Raw genomic sequence first — 23128 nt, 5'->3', positions numbered from 1 at the left:
TTTTAGGGGACCTAACGAACTGAAACTGCTCCCACATTGGTCACAGTGGTAGGGCTTATCTCCAGTGTGAATGCGTTTGTGTGTTTTTAGGCCATCTAACCGACTGAAACTGCTTCCACATTGGTCACAGTGGTAGGGCTTCTCTCCAGTGTGAATGCGTTTGTGTGTTTTTAGGGGAGCTAACGAACTGAAACTGCTCCCACATTGGTCACAGTGGTAGGGCTTATCTCCAGTGTGAATGCGTTTGTGTGTTTTTAGGCCATCTAACGGACTGAAACTGCTTCCACATTGGTCACAGTGGTAGGGCTTCTCTCCAGTGTGAATGCATTTGGGTCTCTTGTTGGTGTCTCTCTGTTTCTAAAAAAGACACAAAGAAAGATTTAGGGCAGGGGGAGTGTGTGTGTGTGTGTGTGTGTGTGTGTGTGTGTGTGTGTGTGTGCTGCGACATCAGTGATACATCAGTGATATTTTTCTCACCTCTTCTGAAGAATTAATTTGGACAATGCTCCTCCCCTCCTACGCCAGATGTCTGTCCTCCCACCAAGCAGCTCTGTAGATACAGCAGGGGTTAAATTAAATCAGTCATATACAATTTAATTACAAAGTGGGATCTCAAACTCTTTAGGAAATTGTTCAAAATTGAATGGTATGTTGCTTAAAATGTATTGAGATAATCATAGGTTTGAAGGTATACAAATATTACAATCTAAAGGTTGAAGATTTCTGCGTTTTTAAATAGCAGAGGATGATTTCAATGAATAAATTAAGACAGATTCCTATATCAGATCTCTTGGCCATGTGATCTCATCTCATGGCTTTTGCCTCAAAGACATCGATGACTGGATGTCTGCCCACCACCTCAAGCTCAACCTTGGTAAGACAGAGCTACTCTTCCTCCCAGGGAAAGACTGCCCTCTCACAGACCTCTCCATCTCCATTGACAATAGCACTGTACTGTGCTTCCCTCCCAAACAGCTAAGAACCTTGGGGTGATCCTTGACAACCAGCTGTCTTGCTCGGCCTACATTGCTGCGACAGCACGCTCCTCTAGGGCTTTGTACAACATCCGAAAAATCCATCCGTTTCTCATCAGGGAAGCGACACAACTCCTGGTCCAGTCACTTATCATCTCCCGCCTGGACTACTGCAACGTGCTTCTGGCCGGCCTACCTGCCTCTAACATCCGACCAATTCAGCTCATTCGGAACGCTGCAGCCCGTCTGGTTTTCAACCAACCTAAAATTCTCTCGTGTCACTCCCCTCTTCCGGGACCTTCACTGGCTTCCCATCTCGGCACACATCCAATTCAAGACACTGGTTCTGGCCTACAGGGCAGTACACCAGACAGCCCCTCTGTACCTACAATCTATGGTCAGGCTCCAAATCTCTCACCGCTCCCTCCGCTCCTCCACCAGTGCAGGACACCTCGCCCCTCCTTCGCTACGGGGGCTCAAAAGTCGCTCATCCGTTTTGCGACTCTTCTCGTCCCTGGCACCTCAATGTTGGAACGAGCTCCCACCTTCGGTCAGGACGGCCAAATCACCGCCGATCTCTCGGCAAAGACTAAAAACACACCTTTTCAGGCTCCATCTGGGCCCTTCTTGAACTAACATCTCTGTCTCTCTCTCATAAAAAAGTAAAAAATACCACTATAGGACGAATCAGCGTGACGTCATTGCCACCAAAAAAAATGCGTAACCCTGCGGCAGTGAACTATATGAGTTGTGCCAAACAAACGTTAATATCGCAAAAGGTATACATCACATTGCTTATATTTTGACATTCTGAGTGAGAGCAGAATTAGCTCAAGAGCTTGATGTATAATATATGCATGTCGTCTTAAGGTTGTGTGTGAACTGTCGCAGTTTTTAAATTGTAAACACGGTCAGCCGGCTAGAGTCAGACGCTCAAACTCAGGCATGTATTCCTTCAGAAGTGGTCATAGATTGTGTTGCATAGTTGATTTCTCTATTGTTGACAAAAATGTGTTCATGTAAGTGGCTTTGGATAAAAGCATCTGCTGCCAAATGATGTAATGTAATGTAATGATGTTTAGTTTAGTGTGTGTGTGTGTGTGTGTGTGTGTGTGTAGGTGTCAATCAATCAATCAATCAATCAAACTTTAAGCGGTCCATAGCACACAGACAGTAGAAAACAATACATAAAACAAGAATAAAAATAGGCAATATCCACAAAGTCACATGGTGATTACATAAAGGCTAGAACACCAATGGTTCCATAAAGTGGAAAAGAGCCTGACTGAGCTTAGTACAGGTTCATCAGCAATGAAATCACACTGTTGGTAGAGTCAGAGAGCTACACATACAGCTGTACATGAGATTAGGCACAACAGCAGAACAGGTGGGCACACCAACACTGACAAACATCTGGCTTTGCACTGCTGCATCGTGGCATCTGGAGCACCAACACTGACAAACATCTGGCTTGTTGCACTGCTGCATCGTGGCATCTGGAGCAGCAGCCTCATTCCATCCTTGTATGCTACAGATCATCTCTGCATACTGCTCTTTCTGCAGCGCCGCCACAAGTGGGCAGTATAGCCTACATGGAGGTACAGAATGCTTTAAAAAGTGCAGTCTTCACAGGTACAGAGCACATACCAAATTTACAAATTAACACATTAGCTTGTGCATATAACATTGGACACTGTCTGTAAATGTCCCTATCATCGGACAGGTCATCAGTTAAATAATGTCCTAAGTATTTTGTCTCCTTCCACACAAGGACTGTACCAGACAGAGAGAAGTCAGGAAATGACAATTTACTGTCCTCCCGCTCTGCTCCTAGCAATCATAATATTACTCTTCTTTGCATTATACTTAATGTCAAAGTCTGTCTGAGCCATATTGGGAACAGACCCTCAGTAGCTGTTGAAGACCAGCACTGTATGGACAGAAAATAAGCAAATCGTCTGCGTACATCAGATGGTTGATGATGGTATTACCAACCATACAGCCTGTTCCACAGCCGTTTAGCTGCTTGGATAGATCATCCATATACAAATTAAACGAATATGCAGACTATATACTACCTTGTTTCACGCCATTAGACACGTTGAAAGTGTGTGTGTGTGTGTGTGTGTTGTGTGTGAAAGAGAGAGAGAGAGAGAGAGAGAGCGAGAGAGCGATGATCATCCATATGATCAGTATGCACTAGTCATCTAATTCTGTAAGATGATTCAGCCTTACTTGCGTTTCCAAAGTTCTCCTTGCTTGTGCGCATGTAGGTTAGTCGTAGACTGGATCGGAGCACAAATAACCTTGATCAGAGGCCTAGTCCTCCTGGTCTATTGTCCGGGAAGCGATATTTGTTTCCAATGATGGCGAAGGCGTGATCCGCCTCTCTCTGCCTCTGATTGGCTGACTGCACTCGGCCAAGCGGATGTGATTTGATGAACGTTTGACGCTAGGCCAATCAGAGGCAGAGAGGGGCGGGTCATGCCTTCGCCATCATGGGAAATAATTATCGTGTTCTTCTTCTTCTTCGGTTTGGTTTTACGGCGGTTGGCATCCAAGATGTTGCATTACCGCCTCCTTCTGGACTAATCCATCCAATGTTTCCCTACTCCATTACAGTCTTGTTAATTATTAGTCCAGTTTCTCTCAAAAACGGACCAGTATAGTTTCTTTCCATCCACTGCTCCCACACATCCCATTATATCCTTCACACTGGCCTCTATTCAAGGCCGTAGCTAAACACTAAAAACTCTCTTCCCTCTAATTGAGACTTGCCAACGCTACATGCATACAAGCTGTATGTAGAAAGAGAAACACAATGAAGATATCCAGCTGAAGAACTATATGACATGGTTTCCTGTAGTAGTGAGGTGGCATTGCATATAGGATATAATAAAGGTGATGTACAGATGCACTGACTTGATCTTTCCTTAACTGGAGTTTGAACCAGAAAAACCTTGTTTATTTTATTAATACATTGATTTAATTAATACAATAAGCACAACCCTACAGATGGCTTCATAACAATATTAGATTAGATGAAAGTTCATGTGTCACATATTCCATCATACAAGCACAATGTGCTTGATAAGTAGAATAAAAAATATATTAAAAATAATATAAAACTGTTTAAATACGATGGATGAGCTGTCAAATTAGTTGTACAGGGGAAAGTAAATAGAAAGTAAAATATAGGCTATATAGAAATTAGTATGGATATTCATGTGTATTCACAGAATGTGGATGATGTATGCAGTATTCCTAATGAGTAATAAATAGGCTATAAAACGCTATAATGTTGTTTTGGCAAAGAGCTCCACCTCCAGTAACTGAATGATGATGCATAAAACAACACTTACTTGCGTTTATTTGAAACACTTATATTTGCGTTTTAATTTGAAGGCAGAGACATTCTAACGGAATTGAGTTTCCTCATTGCAGCTGGCTTCATCAATGGAGCCACCAATGGCAAACTCTACAACCAAATCACAATCAAGTTTAATACTGAAACTTGATTTTCAATTAAACATTAGATGAAGACATGATTCAAATATGCTGCCACAGATCATTCATGTAGGCTATAGGCAATGCTTGTTGTGACTTAAGTTACTTTAGTTAATGCCAGGCTAGAAGTAATACACTGAAGAAATGGGGTTTAAATTCATTGTGCCTTTAATACTCGCCTTTGTTGATGTAACTGTTCTTGTTTCATTCATGTTAGTCAACTTTTTTTGTGACCACATTTTTAGTTTTTTTTTACATAAACATTTACAAATGATACATACAAATGCTAAAGAGAGACAAAACAAGAACAAAAAAAGACAGGACCAAGACAAGACACCCTACCCTCCCCCCTTGCCATATCAACAAAAACATTTCTCATCTACAGCCATAGGGTATCATTATTCACACATATATTATAACTCATATCATCGTAACATATCTCCATCATGAAACAGTCTTAAGCCACATCAGAAAAAAATAGAGAACGTAAACCACATACAGTCGCCAACCCCACAGATCTCATGTTAGTAAATCTTAGGGACAATATATCTTCATTAGAACACGGCTCTCTTGAATACTCGATTCTGATTGGTCAATCAACAAGATTCACCGGTCATTATTTCTCGACAACCGACCGCTGCTCTGCCACACCTGGATTAATCAGTTGATAAGAGCTTTTTGTCTGCAGACACTACTAATTAGGCCAACCAGTTGCAGCTGTGGTGTCTTGTGTGCCAATTACGAATGAAACCGCTTTGTCGTTGAAAACGCTATTAAAAAATCTATTTGAATAATTATTTTTGTCAGATTATTGAATGATTTAGTTGTAGGCCGTGTTCTAAGTGGGATAATGTATATTGAGGCGGTGATTACTGGGAAATAATGACCTTCAGGTGAATCATTAAGCCCTCCGCTGCGCGTCGGGCTCAATCATCACCTGTCGGTCATTATTTCCCCCGTAATCACCGCCTCAATATACATTATCCCTTACATATATGTCAATACAAAATATGATGCTCTGTATGGTGGGTCAGAAAAAATAATGGTGATATTAGCTGCATGTTATTCTGCTGTAGTAATCACAAATCAGACAGTTTCACAAGCTCTCCATTTACTTTGTAATGACATTCTTACATTGTTGTTTACATTCTAGCAATGCAATGTCAGAAACAAACATAATTATTCATAATCAGACTGTCACTGAACTTTGATTCATTGATTACATGTGTGGTTGGACAGAGAGAAGTTTGTTCCGTCTGCAGACAGTGGAGGGCGCTCTTCAGGTTAGATGCAGCGGTGTTTCTTCAGACTAGATGACCGAGTGAACATTTTCTTACAGCAGTCACACCAGTAGCCCGTTCCAGTGTGAATGCGTTGGTGTGTTGTTAGGTTACCTAACCGACTGAAACTGCTTCCACATTGGTCACAGTGGTAGGGCTTATCTCCAGTGTGAATGCGTTTGTGTTTTTTTAGGCTACCTATCTCACTGAAACTGCTTCCACATTGGTCACAGTGGTAGGGCTTCTCTCCAGTGTGAATGCGTTTGTGTGTTTTTAGGTGACCTAACCGACTGAAACTGCTTCCACATTGGTCACAGTGGTAGGGCTTATCTCCAGTGTGAATGCGTTTGTGTTTTTTTAGGCTACCTAACTCACTGAAACTGCTTCCACATTGGTCACAGTGGTAGGGCTTCTCTCCAGTGTGAATGCGTTTGTGTGTTTTTAGGTGACCTAACCGACTGAAACTGCTTCCACATTGGTCACAGTGGTAGGGCTTATCTCCAGTGTGAATGCGTTTGTGTTTTTTTAGGCTACCTAACTCACTGAAACTGCTTCCACATTGGTCACAGTGGTAGGGCTTCTCTCCAGTGTGAATGCGTTTGTGTTTTTTTAGGCTACCTAACACACTGAAACTGCTTCCACATTGGTCACAATGGTAGGGCTTATCTCCAGTGTGAATGCGTTTGTGTTTTTTTAGGCTACCTAACTCACTGAAACTGCTTCCACATTGGTCACAGTGGTAGGGCTTATCTCCAGTGTGAATGCGTTTGTGTTTTTTTAGGCTACCTAACACACTGAAACTGCTTCCACATTGGTCACAATGGTAGGGCTTATCTCCAGTGTGAATGCGTTTGTGTGTTGTTAGGTTACCTAACTGACTGAAACTGCTTCCACATTGGTCACATTTGTAGGGCTTATCTCCAGTGTGAATGCGTTTGTGTGTTTTTAGGCTACCTAACCGACTGAAACTGCTCCCACATTGGTCACAGTGGTAGGGCTTATCTCCAGTGTGAATGCGTTTGGGTCTCTTGTTGGTGTCTCTCTGTTTCTATAAAGACACAAAGAAAGATTTAGGGCATGGGCACTGTGTGTGTGTGTGTGTGTGTGTGTGTGTGTGTGTGTGTGTGTGTGTGCTGCAACATCAGTGATACATCAGTGATATTTTTCTCACCTCTTCTGAAGAATTCATTTGGACAATGCTCCTCCCCTCCTACGCCAGATGTCCGTCCTCCCACCAAGCAGCTCTGTAGATACAGCAGGGGTTAAATTAAATCAGTCATATACAATTTAATTACAAATTGGGGTCTCTCAAACTCTTTAGGAAATTGTTCAAAATTGAATGGTATGTTGCTTAAAATGTATTGAGATAATCATAGGTTTGAAGGTATACAAATATTACAATCTAGCAGTTATCATGTTTGCAGTTATCACTTTTTGGCAGAACACCAGAGTTTTTAATAAGTGGATTTACTTAACAGTGATCAAGAAGCAGTATGGAATGATTACCGACATGTATTGGGAATTACTTTTACTGAGGTAGGCTAACGGCTAACACCGGATCACCTTATCACAGTCAATCTGTAAAAACTAAAAAGTGCACCAGGCAGCGCTTTTTCCATGCAAAATTGGTAATGTGTGTGAAGTTGCTGTGAACAGCCCCATACAAAGCAGATCACCCCTGCTCTCATCACAGGCATTTGGCGAATGCTAATGGTAACTGCTTAACATAGCCAAACTTAGGATCTTTCATGTGTGTGTGTCGTTCCCCCGGGGGGGGGGGGGGGGGAGTACTCGAGTACTCTTTCATAACAGAAGGAGAGTACTCGAGTATTTAAATCCCTTACAATGCCCATCCCTACTCTGTAGATACAGCAGGGGTTAAATTAAATCAGTCATATACAATTTAATTACAAATTGGGGTCTCAAACTCTTTAGGAAATTGTTCAAAATTGAATGGTATGTTGCTTAAAATGTATTGAGATAATCATAGGTTTGAAGGAATACAAATATTACAATCTAAAGGTGAAGATTTCTGAGTTTTTAAATAGCAGAGGATGATTTCAATGAATAAATTAAGACAGATTCCTATAGATCTCTTGGCCATGTGACCTCATCTCATGGCTTTTGCCTCAAAGACATCGATGACTGGATGTCTGCCCACCACCTCAAGCTCAACCTTGGTAAGACAGAGCTACTCTTCCTCCCAGGGAAAGACTGCCCTCTCACAGACCTCTCCATCTCCATTGACAATACCACTGTACTGTGCTTCCCTCCCAAACAGCTAAGAACCTTGGGGTGATCCTTGACAACACAATAAGAGCACTTAACAATTCTACAGTAAGGCACTGTACCAGTGTTTCCAGATGGAAGACATGTATCTCGTGTCACTGAGATTGGGTTGAGACAGCAACATAATGAGCATATTCTGAGACATATTCAGACCACAGATAAACCTATACATCAGGTTTCTCAACAGGGCATGAAAGGTGCTCACTCCTGCTCCACAAAACATTTCACTGGCGCTGCTACACCATGGCTTCCTAAGAAGGATCCTCAGGCAGTCAGTATAAGCAACCTGGAGCTTTTGAATGCTAGCCTGCTTAAACTTGACCCACAGGGGGGGGGAGGCAGTATACAGGAGTACAGTAGGCTCTAAACAGGTTTACCTTTACATCATCTGAGCAAAAATAAAACTTCTTCCTCCGCATGTTAGCTTGAGCATACAGTACACGCCTCTGTCTGTACATGTCATCATCATCACTCATTTGATCAGTTATAATATGACCCAAATATTTAGTTCGACAGCAAACTGCCAGCACCTGCCCAGACAGATAAAAAGAAGGAATGGGGAGATCCTTATCACCTCTTGTTCTGCAGATCATAGTGACACTCTTTTTAGCATTGTATTTCACATCAAAACGACCTCCATAGTCAGAACAGATATTCAGCAACTGTTGGAAACCAGTACTGCTTGGAGACAGGATAACCAAATCATCGGCATACATAAAGTGATGGTGAGTGTGGTGTTACCAATCACATATCCCGTTCAGCAGCTGCTGAGCTGTACAGAGAGTTCATTCATATATAGATTGAACAGGGCGGGGGAAAGAAGCCCCCCCCTGACGGACGCCATTCCCGACACCAAAAGGAGCAGAGACCGTATTACCCCACCTTACCTGCATGGTCTGGTTAGCATACCAGAATGCCAGGATTCTAATAATGCTAACAGGCACGCCCCTCTGCCTCAGTTTAAAAAAATAGTTTCTGGTGGTTGACTCGGTCGAATGCCTTAGCGGCACCAATAAACCCCACTAAAACAGAGGAATGCTTACCTTTATACATATCAATAACCTCTTTCAATGCATAAATACAGAGGTCAGTACTATGCTTGGCTTTGAATCCAAATTGATTGTCAGACGTGACTAAAAAGGAACTTAAATGATCTAATCAAATTCTGTCTAAAACTTTAGAAAGTACACTGGCTAACGCAATAACTACCCACCTTACCTGCCTTGTCCTTGATGACTGGCACCAAAGTGACCGACAACAAGGAGTCCGGCAGCAGCCCATGTGTCATGAGGCCTGTAAAACAGATGGAGAGCAGGACAGCCACCCTGGGGCTCGATGTTTAAGATGCTCTGCAGAGATATTATCCAGGCCGCTGGCTTTGTTATCGGCCAGCTGAGTTATAGCTTGAAGCACCAAACAGCCTCACTGTTAGGGATGCTGCTCACTTTTTACACAGTTAAACACAGCAGTTAGTTTAGTGTTAGGCCGTGTCTCCGACAGACACAGTAACAACGTAGCCTATTTTGGTCTTCATGTCTTGTAGTAGCCTAGTTACTTAGTAGTTGTTAGGTAGTAGGAAGCGTTGTTGTCTGGTCCGGAGCTAGCCTGAGAGACTAATAAAAGCTACATGTTACAGAGTAAGCTGACTATCAGTACGTTATTGCACGCATAGGCCTATCTTTACATTATTATTATTATTATTTTGAAGTAGGCTATGTCACTGTTTCCCCCTGAATAGCAGAGAAAGTGGACACTGTAAATAGTTAGCACTGTGAAGCTGATACAATTCAGGTGGTGGTAATGCAACATGTAAGGATGCCAACCGCCATAAAACACAGAAGAAGAAGCTGAGAAAAAGTGAAGTGCTGTGGGGTTGCAGCTGTTGAAAACCGTCTATATGCACTAGTCTATATCTAATTCTGTAAGATGATTCAGCCTTACTTGCGTTTCCAAAGTTGTCCTTGCTTGTGCGCATGTAGGTTAGTGGTAGACTGGATCGGAGCACAAATAAACCTTGATCAGAGGCCCTAGTCCTCCTGGTCTATTATCCGGGAAGCGATATTTGTTTCCAATGATGGCGAAGGCGTGATCCGCCCCTCTCTGCCTCTGATTGGCTGACTGCACTCGGCCAAGCGGATGTGATTGGATGAACCTTTGACGCTAGGCCAATCAGAGGCAGAGAGGGGCGGGTCATGCCTTCGCCATCATAGGGAATAATTATTGTGTTCTTCTTCTTCTGTTGGGTTTTACGGCGGTTGGCATCCAAGATGTTGCATTACCGCCTCCTTCTGGACTAATCGATCCAATGTTTCCCTACTCCATTACAGTCTTGTTAATTATTAGTCCAGTTTCTCTCAAAAACGCAAAAACGGACCAGTATAGTTTCTTTCCATCCACTGCTCCCACACATCCCATTATATCCTTCACACTGGCCTCTATTCAAGGGCGTAGCTAAACACTAAAAACTCTCTTCCCTCTAATTGAGACTTGCCAACGCTACATGCATACAAGCTGTATGTAGAAAGAGAAACACAATGAAGATATCCAGCTGAAGAACTATATGACATGGTTTCCTGTAGTAGTGAGGTGGCATTGCATATAGGATATAATAAAGGTGATGTACAGATGCACTGACTTGATCTTTTCTTAACTGGAGTTTGAACCAGAAAAACCTTGTTTATTTTATTAATACATTGATTTAATTAATACAATAAGTACAACCCTACAGATGGCTTCATAACAATATTAGATTAGATGAAAGTTCATGCGTCACATATTCCATCATACAAGCACAATGTGCTTGATAAGTAGAATGAAAAAATATATTAAAAATAATATAAAACTGTTTAAATACGATGGATAAGCTGTCAAATTAGTTGTACAGGGGAAAGTAAATAGAAAGTAAAATATAGGCTATATAGAAATTAGTATGGATATTCATGTGTATTCACAGAATGTGGATGATGTATACAGAATTCCTAATGAGTAATAAATTGGCTATAAAATGCTATAATGTTGTTTTGGCAAAGAGCTCCACCTCCAGTAACTGAATGATGATGCATAAAACAACACTTACTTGCGTTTATTTGAAACACTTATATTTGCGTTTTATTTTGAAGGCAGAGACATTCTAACGGAAGTGAGTTTCCTCATTGCAGCTCGCTTTATCAATGGAGCCACCAATGGCAAACTCTACAACCAAATCACAATCAAGTTTAATAGTGAAACTTGATATTCAATTAAACGTTAGATGAAGACATTATTCAAATATGCTGCCACAGATCATTCATGTAGGCTATAGGCAATGCTTGTTGTGACTTAAGTTACTTTAGTTAATGCCAGGCTAGAATACACTGAAAGATTGAGTTTAAATTCATTGTGCCTTTGTTGATGTCACTGTGCTTGTTTAATTCAGGTTTGTGACCAAATTTTTTATATATATTTTTTAACATAAACATTTACAAATGATACATACACATACTAAAGAGAGACAAAAAAAGACAGGACCAAGACAAGACACCCTACCCCCCCCTCCTTGCCATATCAACAAAAACATTTCTCATCTACACTGCCCTCCAAATTAAATCCGCAGTAACTACAATTTTGGTCAAAATTGAGTTATTATTGAAATTGAACTTTTAGATATCTGTTTTATCATGTGACAAATTTTCGAAGTTCAGTCTTGCTCTATATTTGAGAAAACAGAGTATAAAAGTTGCAGTAACTACGAAATCCAACCAAAAACCAGACAAAACTGCAGTAACTACACTTACTGCAGTTTGATTTGCTTTCAGAGCTTCAGCTGGACTTAAACAGAGATAAACGCAGTAACTACAGTTTGAGGTGTAGTTACTGCGGTTCAGACTGGTTTTTGGTTGGATTTTGTAGTTACTGCAATTTTCCCGCTCTTTCCAAAGCCCAACATATCAATCACTCATAATGGCACAATCTGTTTAGTTAATCCAGTCAATTCCCAATATGAGAGCGCACTGACAGCTGTCCAAATTGTCAATGAATGAGTCTTCAGTGTCTTTAAAAACGTAAATGCTGTATTCCTAGCTAATAATCCATAAGAGATCATCCAATAAAGAAGGGAATTGTGTTCTCCACTGGGAAGTGTTAATCTGGATGTAGATAGTGATAATTGTTTGGTATCACTACCTAGCTCATCAGGACAATCTTTTTCATTGCTGCATAAATTATCAGCATTCAGACTCAGTCTGTAATTCATTTTATTCAAAATATTGTAATATGCTATATAATATACTGTATATGTTCTTGTTCTATATGTATTATCAATCTGAAAAGCTGATCTGATTTGTAAAGAAAACCTGTTCTAAATTAAGATAATAAAAGAACTGTGCTCATTAATTAATTGTGTCAGAATGATGACCAAAAAGCAACACCAGTGGTGAAGATTACATCAACTGACTTCATGATTCCCTGAATTTATCTGTTACTCATCCATTTACATGTTTTAAACATGTAAACAATTAAACAATTAAATACAGATATGATGTGGTATCGAAATCAAAACCGTTTACAATTGTCTCGTGAAAAACAAGACAGGAGAAGCACATTAGATTGTAGTTACTGCGCTTTTCCCTTGTACTACCTACACATCTGTTTAAGGTAATACACAGACAGAGTGCCGTATCTGCATTTCTGGGGTCATAGGTCAAGTAATTGATAATTGTTTTGCCCCAAAAAAATACATATAACCTATACATATTTAAAAAGCGCATTGCCACTTTTCAACCTATATCTCATTTGGCTGGACAGTCAAAAAACTTTAAAGCCATTTTTCTCAGTTTCAGTGTTGGCATAGTTACTGCGGTTATGATTTGTAGGGCAGTACAGCCATAGGGTATCATTATTCACACATATATTATAACTCATATCATCGTAACATATCTCCATCATGAAACAGTCTTAAGCCACATCAGAAAAAAATAGAGAAAGTAAACCACATCCAACAGTCGCCAACCCCACAGATCTCATGTTAGTAAACCTTAGGGACAATAAATCTTCAATATATGTCAATGCAAAATATGATGCTCCGTATGGTGGGTCAGAAAAAATAATGGTGATATTAGCTGCATGTTATTCTGCTGTAGTAATCACAAATCAGACAGTTTCACAAGCTCTCCATTTACTTTGTGATGACATTCTTACATTGTTGTTTACATTCTAGCAATGCAATGTCAGAAACAAACATAATTATTCATAATCAGACTGTCACTGAACTTTGATTCATTGATTACATGTGTGGTTGGACAGAGATAAGTTTGTTCCACCTGCAGACAGTGGAGGGCGCTCTTCAGGTTAGATGCAGCGGTGTTTCTTCAGATTAGATGACCGAGTGAACATTTTCTTACAGCAGTCACACCAGTAGCCTGTTCCAGTGTGAATGCGTTTGTGTGTTGTTAGGTTACCTAACTGACTGAAACTGCTCCCACATTGGTCACAGTGGTAGGGCTTCTGTCCAGTGTGAATGTGTTTGTGTTTTGTTAGGTGATGTGACTGACTGAAACTGCTTCCACATTGGTCACAGTGGTAGGGCTTATCTCCAGTGTGAATGCGTTTGTGTTTTTTTAGGCTACCTAACTGACTGAAACTGCTCCCACATTGGTCACAGTGGTAGGGCTTATCTCCAGTGTGAATGCGTTTGTGTTTTTTTAGGCTACCTAACTGACTGAAACTGCTCCCACATTGGTCACAGTGGTAGGGCTTATCTCCAGTGTGAATGCGTTTGTGTTTTTTTTAGCTACCTAACTGACTGAAACTGCTCCCACATTGGTCACAGTGGTAGGGCTTATCTCCAGTGTGAATGCGTTTGTGTTTTTTTAGGCTACCTAACACACTGAAACTGCTCCCACATTGGTCACAGTGGTAGGGCTTATCTCCAGTGTGAATGCGTTTGTGTTTTTTTAGGCTACCTAACTGACTGAAACTGCTCCCACATTGGTCACAGTGGTAGGGCTTATCTCCAGTGTGAATGCGTTTGTGTTTTTTTAGGCTACCTAACACACTGAACCTGCTCCCACATTGGTCACAGTGGTAGGGCTTATCTCCAGTGTGAATGCGTTTGTGTGTTGTTAGGTCACCTAACTGACTGAAACTGCTCCCACATTGGTCACAGTGGTAGGGCTTATCTCCAGTGTGAATGCGTTTGTGTCTTTTTAGGCTACCTAACTCACTGAAACTGCTTCCACATTGGTCACAGTGGTAGGGCTTATCTCCAGTGTGAATGCGTTTGTGTATTTTTAAGTGACCTAACACACTGAAACTGCTTCCACATTGGTCACAATGGTAGGGCTTCTCTCCAGTGTGAATGCGTTTGTGTCTTTTTAGGTGACCTAACACACTGAAACTGCTTCCACATTGGTCACAGTGGTAGGGCTTATCTCCAGTGTGAATGCGTTTGTGTGTTTTTAGGCTACCTAACGCACTGAAACTGCTTTCACATTGGTCACAGTGGTAGGGCTTCTCTCCAGTGTGAATGTGTTTGTGTGTTTTTAGGTGACCTAACTGACTGAAACTGCTTCCACATTGGTCACAGTGGTAGGGCTTATCTCCAGTGTGAATGCGTTTGTGTGTTTTTAGGCTACCTAACCGACTGAAACTGCTCCCACATTGGTCACAGTGGTAGGGCTTATCTCCAGTGTGAATGCGTTTGTGTCTTTTTAGGCTACCTAACTGACTGAAACTGCTTCCACATTGGTCACAGTGGTAGGGCTTCTCTCCAGTGTGAATGCGTTTGGGTCTCTTGTTGATGTCTCTCTGTTTCTATAAAGACACAAAGAAAGATTTAGGGCATGGGCACTGTGTGTGTGTGTGTGTGTGTGTGTGTGTGTGTGTGTGTGTGTGTGTGTGTGTGTGTGTGTGTGTGTGTGTGTGTGTGTGTGTGTGTGTGTGTGTGCGCTGCAACATCAGTGATACATCAGTGATATTTTTCTCACCTCCTCTTCTGAAGAATTCATTTGGACAATACTCCTCCCCTCCTACGCCAGATGTCTGTCCTCCCACCAAGCAGCTCTGTAGATACAGCAGGGGTTAAATTAAATCAGTTATATACAATTTAATTACAAATTGGACTCAAACTCTTTAGGAAATTGTTCAAAATTGAATGGTATGTTGCTTAAAATGTATTGAGATAATCATAGGTTTGAAGGTATACAAATATTACAATCTAAAGGTTGAAGATTTCTGAGTTTTTAAATAGCAGAGGATGATTTCAATGAATAAATTAAGACAGATTCCTATATCAGATCTCTTGGCCATGTGATCTCATCTCATGGCTTTTGCCTCAAAGACATCGATGACTGGATGTCTGCCCACCACCTCAAGCTCAACCTTGGTAAGACAGAGCTACTCTTCCTCCCAGGGAAAGACTGCCCTCTCACAGACCTCTCCATCTCCATTGACAATACCACTGTACTGTGCTTCCCTCCCAAACAGCTAAGAACCTTGGGGTGATCCTTGACAACCAGCTGTCTTGCTCGGCCTACATTGCTGCGACAGCACGCTCCTCTAGGGCTTTGTACAACATCCGCAAAATCTGTCCGTTTCTCACCGGGGAAGCGACACAACTCCTGGTCCAGTCACTTATCATCTCCCGCCTGGACTACTGCAACGTGCTCCTGGCCGGCCTACCTGCCTCTGACATCCGACCGCTTCAGCTCATTCAGAACGCTGCAGCCCGTCTGGTTTTCAACCAACCTAAATTCTCTCATGTCACTCCCCTCTTCCGGGACCTTCACTGGCTTCCCATCTCGGCACACATCCAATTCAAGACACTGGTTCTGGCCTACAGGGCAGTACACCAGACAGCTCCTCTGTACCTACAATCTATGGTCAGGCAACAAACCTCTCACCGCTCCCTCCGCTCCTCCACCAGTGCAGGACGCCTCGCCCCTCCTCCGCTACGGGGGTTCAAAAGCCGCTAATCCGTTTTGCGACTCTTCTCGTCCCTGGCACCTCAATGTTGGAACGAGCTCCCACCTTCGGTCAGGACGACCAAATCACTGCCGATCTTTCAGCAAAGACTAAAAACACACCTTTTCAGGCTCCATCTGGGGCCTTCTTGAACTAACATCTCTGTCTCTCTCTAAAAAAAAAAAAAAATACCATTATAGGACGAACCAGCGTGACGTCACTGCCACCCAAAAATGCGTAACCCTGCGGCAGTTAACTATGTGAGTTGTGCCAAACAAACGTTATTATCTTAAAAGGTATATATGTTGTGTCCTTGTATCTCTACTGTATTTATGTATTTTTATGGAACACTTGAGTCTGTAATAAAGTCATCAATCAATCATCAATCAATACATCACATTGCTTATATTTTGACATTCTGAGTGAGAGCAGAATTAGCTCAAGAGTTTGATGTATAATATATGCATGTCGTCTTAAGGTTGTGTGAACTGTCGCAGTTTTTAAATTGTAAACACGGTCAGCCGGCTAGAGTCAGACGCTCAAACTCAGGCATGTATTCCTTCAGAAGTGGTCATAGATTGTGTTGCATAGTTGATTTCTCTATTGTTGACAAAAATGTGTTACTGTAAGTGGCTTTGGATAAAAGCATCTGCTGCCAAATGATGTAATGTAATGTAATGATGTTTAGTTTAGTGTGTGTGTGTGTGTGTGTGTGTGTGACGTAATGTAATGTAATGTAATGATGTTTAGTTTAGTGTGAGTGAGAGAGAGAGAGAACAAAGGGGTTTCTTGAGTTCGATGGACATGAGAGAATTTGGGATCACGTCTAATAACGGAGATCGAGAGAGAAGGTGTGCTAGGGTTGCCAGCCATCCCTTAAAATACGGAATCGTCCCGTATTTGCAAACAAAAAGACGTGTTCTGTATTGAACCGATACGGGATGCGATTTGTCCCGTATTCGAGACACACTGTAGTACAAAGCGATTTGAGCGAGTAAACTCCACAGAGGAGTCTCGTCCGCTGGCAATGGCACCGCTGCCTCTCCCCCTATGTAGCCGGTGACACCGGCCCGGTGTCATGTTACAGCAGCCTAGCGAGAGGCTGTGGACAGTGCGCAGGACACAGGGAGCACTCAAAAAAAGTTCCTCACTCACCAGGCATCACAATGCCATTGTTTTTGTTTTGTTTTGTAAACCGCTTTTTGTGCTTGCCAGTAGGTGCCGCTATGCCGAATAGCACAGAATTTAGGCACTGAACTCCATCAGGTCCCCCTAAGCGCACTCCCCAAGTTTGAAGTCAATCCAACAAATGGTTCTCGAGATGAACCACTTTTCCACAAAGCATTTCACTGGCGCTGCTACACCTTGGCTTCCTAAGAAGGATCCTCAGGCAGTCATTATAAGGAACCTGGAGCTTTTGAATGCTAGCCTGCTTAAACTTGACCCACAGGGGGGCAGTATAAAGAGGAGTACAGTAGGCTCTAAACAGGTTTACCTTTACATCATCTGAGCAAAAATAAAACTTCTTCCTCAGCATGTTAGCTTGAGCATACAGTACATGCCTCTGTCTGTACATGTCATCATCATCACTCATTTGATCAGTTATAATATGACCCAAATATTTAGTTCTACAGCAAACTGCCAGCACCTGCCCAGACAGATAAAAAGAAGGAAAGGAGAGATCCTTATCACCTCTTGTTCTGCAGATCATAGTGACACTCTTTTTAGCATTATATTTCACATCAAAACGACCTCCATAGTCAGAACAGATATTCAGCAATTGTTGGAAACCAGTACTGCTTGGAGACAGGATAACCAAATCATCGGCATACATAAAGTGATTTACAGTGGTGTTACCAATCACATATCCCGTTCAGCAGCTGCTGAGCTGTACAGAGAGTTCATTCATATATAGATTGAACAGGGCGGGGGGAAAGAAGCCCCCCCTGACGGACGCCATTCCCGACAGCAAAAGGAGCAGAGACCGTATTACCCCACCTTACCTGCATGGTCTGGTTAGCATACCAGAATGCCAGGATTCTAATAATGCTAACAGGCACGCCCCTCTCCCTCAGTTTAAAAAAAAAAGTTTCTGGTGGTTGACTCGGTCAAATGCCTTAGAGGCATCAATAAACTCCACTAAAACAGAGGAATGCATACATATCGACAATAACCTCTTTCAATGCATAAATACAGAGGTCAGTACCATGCTTGGCTTTGAATCCCAATTGATTGTCAGACGTGACTAAAAAGAAACTTAAATGATCTAATCAAATTCTGTCTAAAACTTTAGAAAGTACACTGGCTAACGCAATAGGTCGGTAGTTGTCCACACTCCCCACCTTACCTGCCTTGTCCTTGATGACTGGCACCAAAGTGACCGACAACAAGGAGTCCGGCAGCAGCCCATGTGTCATGAGGCCTGTAAAACAGATGGAGAGCAGGACAGCCACCCTGGGGCTCGATGTTTAAGATGCTCTGCAGAGATATTATCCAGGCCGCTGGCTTTGTTATCGACCAGCTGAGTTATAGCTTGAAGCACCAAACAGCCTCACTGTTAGGGATGCTGCTCACTTTTTACACAGTTAAACACAGCAGTTAGTGTTAGTGTTAGGCCGTGTCTCCGACAGACACAGTAACAACGTAGCCTATTTTGGTCTTCATGTCTTGTAGTAGCCTAGTTAGTAGTTGTTTAGGTAGTAGGAAGCATTGTTGTCTGGTCCGGAGCTAGCCTGAGAGGCTAATAAAAGCTACATGTTACAGAGTAAGCTGACTATCAGTACGTTATTGCACGCATAGGCCTATCTTTACATTAAAACATTTTATTTTTTTTAGAAGTAGGCTATGTCAGTGTTTTCCCCTGAATAGCTGAGAAAGTGGACACTGTAAATAGTTAGCACTGTGAAGCTGATACAATTCAGGTGGTGCCAACCGCCATAAAACACAGAAGAAGAAGCTGAGAAAAAGTGAAGTGCTGTGGGGTTGCAGCTGTTGAAAACCGTCTATATGCACTAGTCTATATCTAATTCTGTAAGATGATTCAGCCTTACTTGCGTTTCCAAAGTTTTCCTTGCTTGTGCGCATGTAGTTAGTCGTAGACTGAATCGGAGCACAAATAAACCTTGATCAGAGGCCTAGTCCTCCTGGTCTATTGTCCGGGAAGCGATATTTGTTTCCAATGATGGCGAAGGCGTGATCCGCCCCTCTCTGCCTCTGATTGGCTGACTGCACTCGGCCAAGCGGATGTGATTGGATGAACGTTTGACGCTAGGCCAATCAGAGGCAGAGAGGGGCGGGTCATGCCTTCGCTATCATGGGAAACAAAATGTCGCAGCGTGCGTATGCATTGCAAATGTTGCTGAAAGGAGCAGTATCGTATTATTTCCTATATCCTTTCATAAGTTTAATTTACAAACAGAAGACTCGTGTGTGCGGATGATATTATCACGAATATATAAACTGGAACAGGAGCTCCGTTTAACTCTGAGAGGAAGAAGAAGCTCTTCTCTTCAGTGGTTTAGCTGTGAAGCTAACGTTAGCTGTATTAGCTGTGAACTCCATGGCTGTGAAGCATTAGCTGTGAAGCTAACGTTAGCTGTGAAGCTATTGGAGCTTTGAAGGATACAGTTTGACAGTAAATAGTTCAGGAGGAAAAGTTCCTGTCACTGTGTGAAAGTTAAAATGTCTAAAGTCCAGAAGCTGAGAGCTGTGGTGGAGCAGCGCCTAACTGTGGTTCCTGCTGAGCAGCAGGAGTGGAGCCCCAGTCTGCACCAGGAGGACCCAGAGCCTCCACACATGAAAGAGGAACATGAGGAACTCTGGACCAGTCAGGAGGGAGACCAGCTTCAGGAAGACCCAGAGCCTCCACACATTAAAGAGGAACAGGAGGACCCAGAGCCTCCACACATTAAAGAGGAACAGGAGGACCCAGAGCCTCCACACATTAAGGAGGAACTCTGGATCAGTCAGGAGGGAGAGCAGCTTCAAGGGCTGGAGGAGGCTGATATCACCAACTTCCCATTCATTGTTGTCACTGTGAATAGTGAATATGAGGAAGAGAAACCTCAGTGCTCACAGCTTCATCAAAGCCAAACTGAGGAGAACAGAGAGGCAGAGCCTCTAGCCAGCAGCTCAACTGAACAGATGAAAACAGAAGCTGATGGAGAGGACTGTGGAGCATCAAAACCAGCCAGGAACTCATATCCGGACAGTAATTTACAACCAACTAGTGATGACAAGACTTCAGACTCTTCTGAAGCTGAGACTGACCACAGTGATGAAGAATGGATGGAAACTAGTGAACTTCATTCAGGTTTAGACTCACAGAAAAACAGTGAAGTTCTTAGGAAGAAACACAGCTGCTCAGTCTGTGGTAAAGGTTTTCATCATAAAGGAGCCTTGAATAGACACATGATAATCCACACAGGAGAGAAACATTTTATTTGCTCAGTCTGTGGTAAAGGTTTTCATCATAAAGGAGCCTTGAAGAGACACATGATAGTCCACACAGAAGAGAAACAAATAACTTGCTCAGTCTGTGGTAAAGGTTTTCATCATAAAGGACACTTGAAGAGACACATGATAATCCACACAGGAGATAAACAATTTATTTGCTCAGTCTGTGGTAAAGGTTTTGGTCGTAAAGAACAGTTGAAGTCACACATGCTAATCCACACAGGTGACAAACAATTTAATTGCTCAGTCTGTGGTAAAGGTTTTGGTCATGAAGGACTCTTGAAGAGACACATGCTAGTCCACACAGGAGAGAAACAATTTATTTGCTCAGTCTGTGGTAAAGGTTTTCGTCATATAGGACACTTGAAGTCACACATGATAATCCACACAGGTGAGAAACAATTTACTTGCTCAGTCTGTGGTAAAGGTTTTGGTCATAAAGGAAACTTGAAGTCACACATGATAATCCACACAGGAGAGTAAACATTGTTATCTGGTGGAGGGGCATTTGAGTGTTTATGTATGCAAGTATGTAGTGTGCGTGCGTGCACACGTTGTGTTATCCTGTGTGTGTGTGTGTGACAGTATTTCAGGCTCACCCACTTCCTTTAGGATGGGGATGCTGAAGGAGATAGCTCTGATGTTTCAGCTTTAGTCTTCTGCACACTCGTCTTAGCTTGTGTCTTGCTTTCCTCTGGAAGCAAATCATCAAGCAGGTCAGCCAAGGGCTCGTCTAGATCTGTGGAGAGGAGAGGAGATTTTACTCACACCAACACTGGATGTTTTGTTTACACTGATGTTTGTCAAATATATGAGTAATGATGTTAAAAATGTGGCCGCCTGTGCATGCATGTTTATTCAAAGGTTGGATAGTTATTTTGTGGTCGGTCCATCCATGGTAGCCTAAAGCCTCTTGCATGGCACCGTAACCCCGGCGTTACGTTTCTGATTTTTTGCTGTTCATCTGTCATTTATGTGATTAATTAGGTAGTTAATTCTGAACAATGCTGTTCATGCTACATAGCAAATTAACCGTCTGAATCTTGCGCATCGAACCACGTCTTCCTTTTTCAGATCAGATCAACACAGCAGAAGTTATAGCTGTCAAAGACAACATTTCAGATTATTTGGCTTTTTCAAATGGCTTTTTGGAAATCCGCCTAGGTATCTCCCTACAAAAACCACTGCCAAATACTCATGTTTTGGTATTTTTTCATCTTCTTTGAGTTGGGATGTGGTAAGGCCTGTGGCTATGTCTCCATTGGGTTTCTAGCCATAAATACAACAACCACAGGTAACTGTTTACACTCTAAAAGTGTTTTTTATTCTAGGCGAGAATCAACCACTGTGTTTGAGCTGGTGTTACTCAGGGTCAGTAACACATAGAGTCATTCTGACACTTGGAACAGAAACTTCAAAGTCTTACCTTTCAGAAAAGGTCTGGCAGTTGTCTGTAACCCTAGCGGTTCAGCCACAGTAAGCATTTTAGTTTGGGTATGTCGGTTCAGCCACAGTAAGCATTTTAGTTTGGATATGTCGTTTTCACCATTTTCTTCAGAAATAGGTGGCTTTAGAAGAGGCTAATTTGGAGAGGGACAAACTGGCAGGGTCTTTTTTCAAAGGGGTCCCTTGACCTCTCACCTCAAGATATCTGAATGATAATGGCTTCTATGGGTACCCACAACTCTCCCCATTACAGACACGCCCACTTCCTGCTAATCACATTCAGTTATTGGTCAAATCCATGCCGTGTTTTGCATGTAGTGCATGTAGTATAAATGTGTTATTTTCACTTATTCTATGTGAATATTTCTGCATACACTCGGGTCCCTAAACAGTCTTGGAATTGCATAAATTGGGTATCTGGAATGCTGAGACTCTTGTGGATTTACTGAGCTCAATTGTCTTCATGTGTGATGATGTTAGTCTCCATAGTACAGTAGCCATTTCATTGTAGTGAGACCATTTTTCAAAACTTGTCCTGACTGAATAAAATGACCTAATGTGACCTCTAGGATAATCACAGCCTCATTAAACTTTACTTCCACTAACTAGAGACCTAGGGGCTCTATGGCTTTCCTACCTATATTGTCAATTCTAAGCCATTTCCAGAACAGAAGAAAAAAAGAAAAATGCTAATCTTACAGAAATCTCCAAATCTCAAATGTTTTGATACCAAATCACAGCATGGGTTTTTCTATGGGGTTCCTCAAGGTCTTGCTGTCATAATGTGGTATTTTGGTGGGATTTCTGACCATTTTTTATCCATTTTAGAGTCAAAAATGGTGAAATCGGGCACAAAATCTTGGTAACAAATGGTATCAAATGAAAAACTTATGAGACATAATTGAGCATGGGGATGGTCATCATAGGCTATAAGTTCCATCATAATGTTCTAATCTAAGCCCTTATACACTCTAAACTTTCACCATTTGAACACAATGTTTATTACAGATTTATGACTAGAAAAACTTGACAGAGTGCTGAGCTGCATCTCAAATTAATCTTCACTTTCCCAGCTTTCAGATGATGTGTACCACTTCTATGTGTCATATACAGTACAGTATGTTGACTTGCTATTCCTGATTGTTTTGTTCAATATTAAATTATTACCCTCTCTCTAGAGGACACTAGGCTAGGGTATACATAAATTCATACAGCATCCAAATATACTTAGACATTATG

At 42.0% G+C, this 23128-nt stretch overlaps 1 long non-coding RNA gene across 1 annotated transcript; it reads right to left on the bottom strand.

Moving 5' to 3' along the window:
* Nucleotides 1-235: 235 nt before the first annotated feature.
* On the bottom strand, nt 236-3311 carry LOC310794611. Its single transcript, XR_014553576.1, has 3 exons — nt 3210-3311; nt 478-550; nt 236-357 (listed from the first exon to the last, which is right to left on the bottom strand). It is a non-coding gene; the product is annotated as an uncharacterized lncRNA (long non-coding RNA).
* Nucleotides 3312-23128: the final 19817 nt, after the last annotated feature.

Source organism: Poromitra crassiceps (assembly GCF_964638095.1).
Source record: "Poromitra crassiceps genome assembly, chromosome: 20".
Classification (NCBI taxonomy): domain Eukaryota; kingdom Metazoa; phylum Chordata; class Actinopteri; order Beryciformes; family Melamphaidae; genus Poromitra; species Poromitra crassiceps.
The sequence above is the reverse complement of the archived record's forward strand: the minus strand, read 5'-3'. Positions and strand labels throughout refer to the sequence as shown.